Here is a 7,708-nt window from a genome sequence, read left to right as displayed (position 1 = left end):
AGAAATGAGGAGGAAAACTGACACCCTGCTATGAAGTTGCTGGATATTTGCTAACAAGACCATGACGAGGGTGAAACAATCATGTGCTTGACTTGAATGGAAAGTGTGGGAGTTCAACACCTCTGAAAAACTGAGATTTATTTCAGTATCTTGTTGAACTTCAATGGTTAACTTCAGGCATTCAAATAGTTCATGTAAGATACTTGGCAAACATCACAGATATTGACAGAAACAGGCAAAAGCCCCAAACAAACACATCTACTGATTTAAAATCCCAAGATCTTTCAATGTAGGCATTTTAACATGGCAGAGAAACATCATTATTGGGAATTTTGCCTAATGTTAAAAATGCAGACTACATTCTTTGCCCTTTCTGGATCACTAGAGTCAGGGAAAGCGTGTCTGAACAGGATTTTAAGAGTTTTCTCTGTTTTACTAGACAGAAGGCAATCCCTACAATCAACAAGTGGCAATTCACAATAAAAGGAACAGCATAGTTCCCAGTTTTCTTTTTCAGTTGTCATTTAGTTAATGGAAAATTTTTAGAACCATATTCTGGGAATTAAGTATCTATTCCCTTACTTAGATGGGAATACTTAGAAAGTTCTTAGAAAATGTACTTCCAGGTTTTGATTTCAGTTTATCAGGAAGGCTTATGTAAAGCCAATAGCAGCAGCAGTGTCTCTCCTTCCCCCATGACCACTCAGAGATTGCTCTCAGAGTCTATACTATTGTATACTTTCCATCATTATGTGCCTCTAAAAGTGAAAAATAGGTCAAGAAATTGCAAGGTGTATGACTTAACACACAAACCATTATTATATTCAAGTGCTATACAACTGAATATCTTCCATTTAATTATGAGGCAGTAGAGTCAGTACAGTGTGGTGACATCAATAATTACAATACTGAGATTTCGTTACCATGGTGTGTTTTTTAAGAGGAAAGTCTTTTAAGATGTAAATTAACTTTGTCTTAGAATTTCCCTCCTCACATCCTCAGTCAAGCAGTAATCACTGTTTATAGGCATTGTGTCAAAAGAGTATGGTTAGCTGCTAGAGCAACTCAGAGACCTTATTAAGTATTCCCATAATAGCTACCATCATCCTTATTTTGGCCCTATTGCAAAGGCATTCAATTTCCTCTCTGTCTCTAGGCACTTTTTAGCAGACATTTTAGTAGTCAAGGAGTGTTATGCAATGACAGCTATAAAGTTTAATATCCTTTATCTAACATGAAGAACTGTAAAACAGACATTTGTCCCTGCCTTTGGCCAGCCCAACGACCAGGACAGCAGAATGTATCTCTAAGCCATGTTTGCTCCTTCCTCCAGACCTCACACCAAGTGTAGCTCAGCTGCAGAGGGAGAGTCCCTTTGAGCACATGCAGATATTTATCAGAATTTGCTCCTGCAAAATCTACCTATAAAGAACGCAAGATAAACTGGATCTTTACCTAACACTCCAGATTCATCTCCATCATGCCTAACTCTTGGTTTTATGTCCTAACATGTAATTTAGATTCTTAGAGCCGGACAGTAGCAGTGAGATGATGGACTGGGGTGTTTTCTGGAATCTGAAAGAGAGATGGGGATAAAGTCTGTGAGGCCTTGGATCAGGCCCAGGTTAGAGATGCTGAGGAAGGATTGCCAGGCTGGGCTGAAGGTCTACTGAATAGATTTGATCAGGGAGCAGACAAGAGGAAGAGTTTTTTGGACGTGAGAAGCTGCAGCAGGCACTAACATCTTTTAGGCAGGAAACTGTGATTGTAAATCTATAGTAAAGTCGGTGTTCCCACATACACAAAGCTGAATTTTCCATTGAGGTAAATTGTGTCAATTATCCTGATTTTGACCATAAAATAGACCCTGGAAGACAGACTAGATTATTGTTATGGCAACAAAACAAATGATCTGTTATTGTAAAGGGTAGCCATCTTCTGCTTTCTGAACTGAAAGCCTATTGTCAATAAGTTACGGTTAGAATTCATAATAGAGCCTGAGGGAGTCAGACACTCAAATGCCATTGAACTTCATAAACAGCTGAGTGCTCACATCCTTTAGGATCCTCTGGTAAATCCTCCCTTAAATCACAAATCTGGCCTATAAGCACAAAAATCTATTAGATTGAAAGGAAAGTTTGCAATAAAGTATGGATCCATCCTAAATCCTTTGTTCACGAGATGCTGATCGATATGTATTAAATATACATAGCTCTATTGTGTTAGCTCATCATTTGTAAAATCTTTTGACCTTGAACTGTTTTTACTTCTTAATTTCACTTTTTTCATTTTTTATTGCCAACTATCTGAATCAAAGCTCTCTGAAATAAGAAAAATAATATTATTAAATCTGTGGTCATTGGCTCATACTCTAAGCAAGGTACGTAAACCTATATCTTTTTGCTTACAGGCAAATCCCTCTTGTATAACAGTTGCAAAATTTTGTGTTCAGTCATTTGAAGTACATTTTCAGCTTCTAATCTCCCGCTGGAGTGAAATTCAAAGGACAATGGACTGACGAGAATTCCTTTCTTGAATTTGTTTTGATTTTAGTCAAACCTCAGCATTTTTGCCTTTTCATTGGAATCACTTTGTCCTGTCCCATCCATCAGAGAAGTCATGACTATCTCCTTTTGGCATGGAGATGCCATTTTGCTGTGAAAAAATGAACTGCATGCAAAACACTGTGCATTTGCACAACCTCTTTGGTAACAGTTTGTCAAGAAACCCTCCCAGTATTATTTCCTGAGACAACAGTGCTATTTCTAAGGATGCAAAATGATAGCTCTGTCTGGCATATTACAAAATCTTAAATACATGATTAAATCCAGCTTCTCCTAACAGTATTCTTCTAATATTTGTCTCTGCACCGTCACTTAAGGGCTTGTTGAAACCCCACAAAGCACATTTTCGGAGAATTACCCATGAAGTTTTGCTTGGTAAGGAATTTTTGACAGGTGCCTTATAATCTCTTTTTCTTGTTTTGGTTCACTGAGATGATTATCAGAAATATAACCATGTTTTATCTCTCTAAATATCAACACAGTCAACTGCTTCAGTACTTTTACTTTCCTTAATCAAGGTTTGACCACAGCATATCTATGGAGCCTTTAGCAAAAATACCAGTGCCTCTGTACTGGGAGGTGTCATGGTCACAGTTTTTAGATTCCCTGAAGCTCTTAACCTCTACTTATTAAAACACTTTCGTGACCATGTAGGACAGCTGATGGAAGAACCATTACTTACCAAATTTCCATACACTTGCATAGAAATTTCAGTCTCTTTTCTATCTGTTCTGTGAGATGATTTACATATTGTGGGTCAGAACTAAGACATTGGCTCTCATGAAGAAGCTCTTTTTTGAATCACTGCAGAGCATTCTCTTTGTTCAGGCGTACTCAGGTCAAGATATGAATTCTTGGCAGCTCCGAGGCAGTGAGTGTACAGTAGGTGGCACTCACTGTCTTGAGGAGATAGACAGAATCATTGCCTCTTTAACTAGAAAAAAGAAGAGCCTATCTTATCACTTGCAAAATTAACAGCTCAGAATAGGTAATCGCTAACTGTGGATCAATTTAATTAGTGTCCTGTCAACGTGTGCAGTCACCCTTTTGATCTATATCCATACGCATATATCTGATGGATCTATCTTATGGTTTACAAACTGGGTATTAAGAAAAGAGGAATCAGATTATCTGGTTGAAGTCCTGACTGTGCTGGGATTAGGGGTCATCACTCATGTTAAATTTATTAAACATATATGCTATCAAGGTTGTATTATTGCTCAAACATTACAGCCATTCTCTTTTATATGTCTCCCCTGTCAGAGATACTTGCAATAAATGTAGACAACACCAGAATATAAAAGGATAAAAGCCCTTTGTTCAATATAAAGTGGGTGCTGTTAAGCAATCATTACTTAACAGCACGCTGCTGGAAACCTGTACAGACAACATTTAGCAGTGCATAAGTCACTTCCCAGTTTGAACCACTTTTGATTTAAGATACAGATACCTCTGCACCTTAGTAATCTTTGCCTGACAACTCACAGAATTGTTGGAAAAACATGTCAGAAACCAGTAATAAACTCCAGTTGCTCACACTTAGCTTGACTTTCCAGGAACCTAATGGAAAAACTAAATTGTATTTTGTATGATAGATTAACTGATAAGCCTGGTATGAAAGTGGGTGCAGACAGTTGTTTTGTATGAAGTCATGATAGAAACTGATTTTATAAATGTTGCATACAGGGTTGGTCAAAATGAGAGTTGATACTGATATTGACAAGCTAGTATCAATAAAAATAAAGATTAAATCAATAGGCATAGTTTGATTTAAGAGCAATGTACATGAAGATAATATGATTTTTTTTTCCCCCAGAATGTCTCAAAGAAAATGTGGATTTTCAAAAGGATTCAATTTCTTCATGGATCAAAACTAGTGAGAGCTGAATTCTACCAGCTTTAACAGTGTTTAAGAATGCCACTAGAGCAGCTGGACATACAGCATACTTGTTGGTGATGAGAATGTTTTTCATGCAGTGTAAATACAAAGCCTAATAACAGTGCAACATGCATTCTTTAAAATCCATACTAAAACCTGGAAAAAATTACTTGCCGTATTATTTGTCCACAGAAATGATTCTATCTTCCATCTTATATTGAGGAGTAAACCAGAGGTGCAAATAAATAAGTTCTCAACAAACTCTTAAGTAATTTCCCCACTGGCTAGTAGCCTTGTACTTCTGGCTACTCACATGCAACCTATGACAGCTGAAGAAGAAGGGACATGGATTCTCTAAGCTCTCTCCTCAGCTAAAGAAAAGCTTCTGAGGTATTGGAAGACCTATTCCTCTCATTTTTTTAGGAAATGGTTTTTGAAATGGAAAGGTGGATCAAAGGTATAGTATGGAGAATGGGATGAGATGAAGGAGCTGCAACCTGGCTATCATACAGCACATATCTTCTCCATGGGCATTTGGGAGCATCTTTTTCTGACTGAAAAAAACTCAAACCAACAGTTGCACTGTCAGGTGGGGAAAGAAATCCCCTTTGGAGAATATCCAAGTTCTGATCTTTTATGCAAACCTGATTATACCGTCTGACATTATTGATGTTGACAGCAATTGTAAAGTGAATTTGGAGAGATTAAGTGTATAAGGGTATTGCCTGTAATTTTTAATAATCTTCTTCTCTTAGATTCTGAAGAAAAGGAACATGATTGTTGTGGATGTATTAATGGAATCTACCTGTCAAAATAATACAATTGAAAAAGCTTTTATTGGGTATGTATATCATAGAAATGTTAGCATTATATATGTCCCTTGTGCCAAATGTATTACCACAGCAATAAGTGGAGAGACATCAACAGGAATACAGGATATAAGGATGCTTAAAAATCCCACATATATTGACACTGATGTAAAACTAACCAGGTCAATGAGCCACATTCAACCAAACAAGTTGTAACAATTTCTGTTGGCACTTAATATTTATTTTTTTCTTTGTTTTAAGTATTAGTCTAATAGGAAATTACTAAGAGGTCTGGAATGCAAATTCAAAGTCTTTGATGTCAGTTGCAACATTACAGTACCCATTTCTTCCCCTCAGCAAACTTGATCATGTGAGGTATTATATATCATATAGCTTTTCAGCTTGAGGCTGAGATTTTCCATGAATGACTGGCCAATCAGATACAAGACAAATATAAGATGAAATCCAGTCAAATAATTGCTAAGTATTGTAGACAGAAAACTATATAACAGGCATCATAATGCAGTTTGTGGGAGTTACAGTGGACCATAAACTATTGTGCAGTCAATAAGGCCATGTTATTACAGAAAAATATAAAATAAATACTATTTTGTTAAAATACAGGTAGTAATTATTTATTTCCAACAAGCACTAATACTTCAGCTGAAGTATATTATCTCTGGATCTGAAATTCATACTTTGGGAAAGCTGTTGACAAAATGAAGAGAAGCCAGAGGAGAGGGACAAAACTGGCAGTAGATGTGAGCAAAACACCTGGACTGGTTTACTGAAATGAAAACTGAAGAAGAGATGAGGTAGGAGAGGGACAAAACTGGCAGTAGATGTGAGCAAAACACCTGGACTGGTTTACTGAAGTGAAAAGAAAACTGAAGAAGAGATGAGGACGACAACATTTTTCAATATGTTGCCACTGGATTGTTCTCCTTGTCTATGGAGACTAGGACAAAAAGTATATCACTTAACTTTCATTAAGGGAAAATGAAAAGGGTCAGTTTTCTAATGTTAGTATGGGAACAGATTGCTTAAGGATACAGCGGAATCATCATCTTTGAATAATTCAAAACACATCTGGTAAGAATGGTCAAAATATTCCTGATCATCAGAAGAGAGGAATGGACTAGATAACAGGTACCCAAACTGTTAGTTGCCTGTCATCTGCAAGGCCACTGCTAGTGGCTTAAAGGAAATACAGAATCCCAGAGCAAACGTGACTTTTTGATGTCCTGTAGTGTCAAGATTTTTTTTCACTGGTAGTGGATTTCATACTGCTGGTACTATAATATAGGTTAAATAAATGTTAGGAATCAAAAACTGTTAGGACAGGACACTGGCAACAGGGATTTTTTTTTCTTTAACTTTTTGAGTGGATTTTTGCAAGCAGTGACTCAACTATTTTCTGTAGTTTTAGTGTGCACACACATAAACTAGATCATATATCTGCAGGAAACTTGCATGCCTGAAGATGAAGGATTTCGTGTCATTGTTAAACAACATGTAACGTACGACACACCACCCTATCTTCAGAATTTATGTTCTAGTTAAGGAGCCTATGATCAGGAAATTCTAAACAATGTAGGAAGAAATTAATGTGTCGGCCCTTAAATATCAGGTTAGTGAGTCAAAGTCAGTCTTGGTAAGTTAAGAGACACCTTTTTCTCATCAGACACTTCTAAGAAAATGAAATCAAAAGTTTGTGCTGCAACTGTAAATTGACAAGTTAAATAGTGCAGCAGAGCCGCAGAAATGCAGGAATGGAGAGGTAACATCTCTTTCATGGCACATCACGCAGCCCAGAGGCTGCTTGGAACAAGAACCTGTGTGAAGCACTTAGTAGTGTTTGCAGGTGGGTTTGTTCACAGACTCTTTTTTTTTTTTGTTTTTTTTACTTATCCCTCCAAGAATGATTAATTTCTGTTTCTTCAACGTAAAACAGCTGCTGCTCCTCTCTTTTAATGACATGACGGCAGAGATCAGGGCCTGCCGTCTCTGTGGGCCAGACCGGCAGCGTGACTCTCCCGGCAGGGAGCAACTTTCCTTCGGAACCTGAGGAGCTGTGAAAGTCAGCGCCATGGAAGCATGCTTGACTGACTCTGGCTTCCAAACAGGAGGGGATGCACAGGCAAATCCTGAAGCTTTCCATTCCATTAGGGAACATCCCTACCACTGGCAACAGGAATAAACTGCAGCTGGTACCAAAGAACTAAACTCAGATGTCATTTTGCCATTCGTATACATCTATAGCGATTTGTACTTGTGTATGTGAATATTTCGGAAATACCTAAAATACTTGAAACAGTTATTCTGCCTCAGCCTCACTTCAGCTGCTGGCAACCATTAGACTGTTTGTCTCTTCTTTGTTGCACTGGCATTGCTAGGAGCAACACCACTGGCACGACAATGATTGACAGAGATGCTGCATTGAGAGGCAGTAATTG

The sequence above is a fragment of the Cariama cristata genome, unplaced genomic scaffold (genome assembly GCF_000690535.1).
Source record: "Cariama cristata isolate BGI_N322 unplaced genomic scaffold, ASM69053v1 scaffold4256, whole genome shotgun sequence".
In the NCBI taxonomy this organism is placed as follows: domain Eukaryota; kingdom Metazoa; phylum Chordata; class Aves; order Cariamiformes; family Cariamidae; genus Cariama; species Cariama cristata.
The sequence above is the reverse complement of the archived record's forward strand: the minus strand, read 5'-3'. Positions refer to the sequence as shown.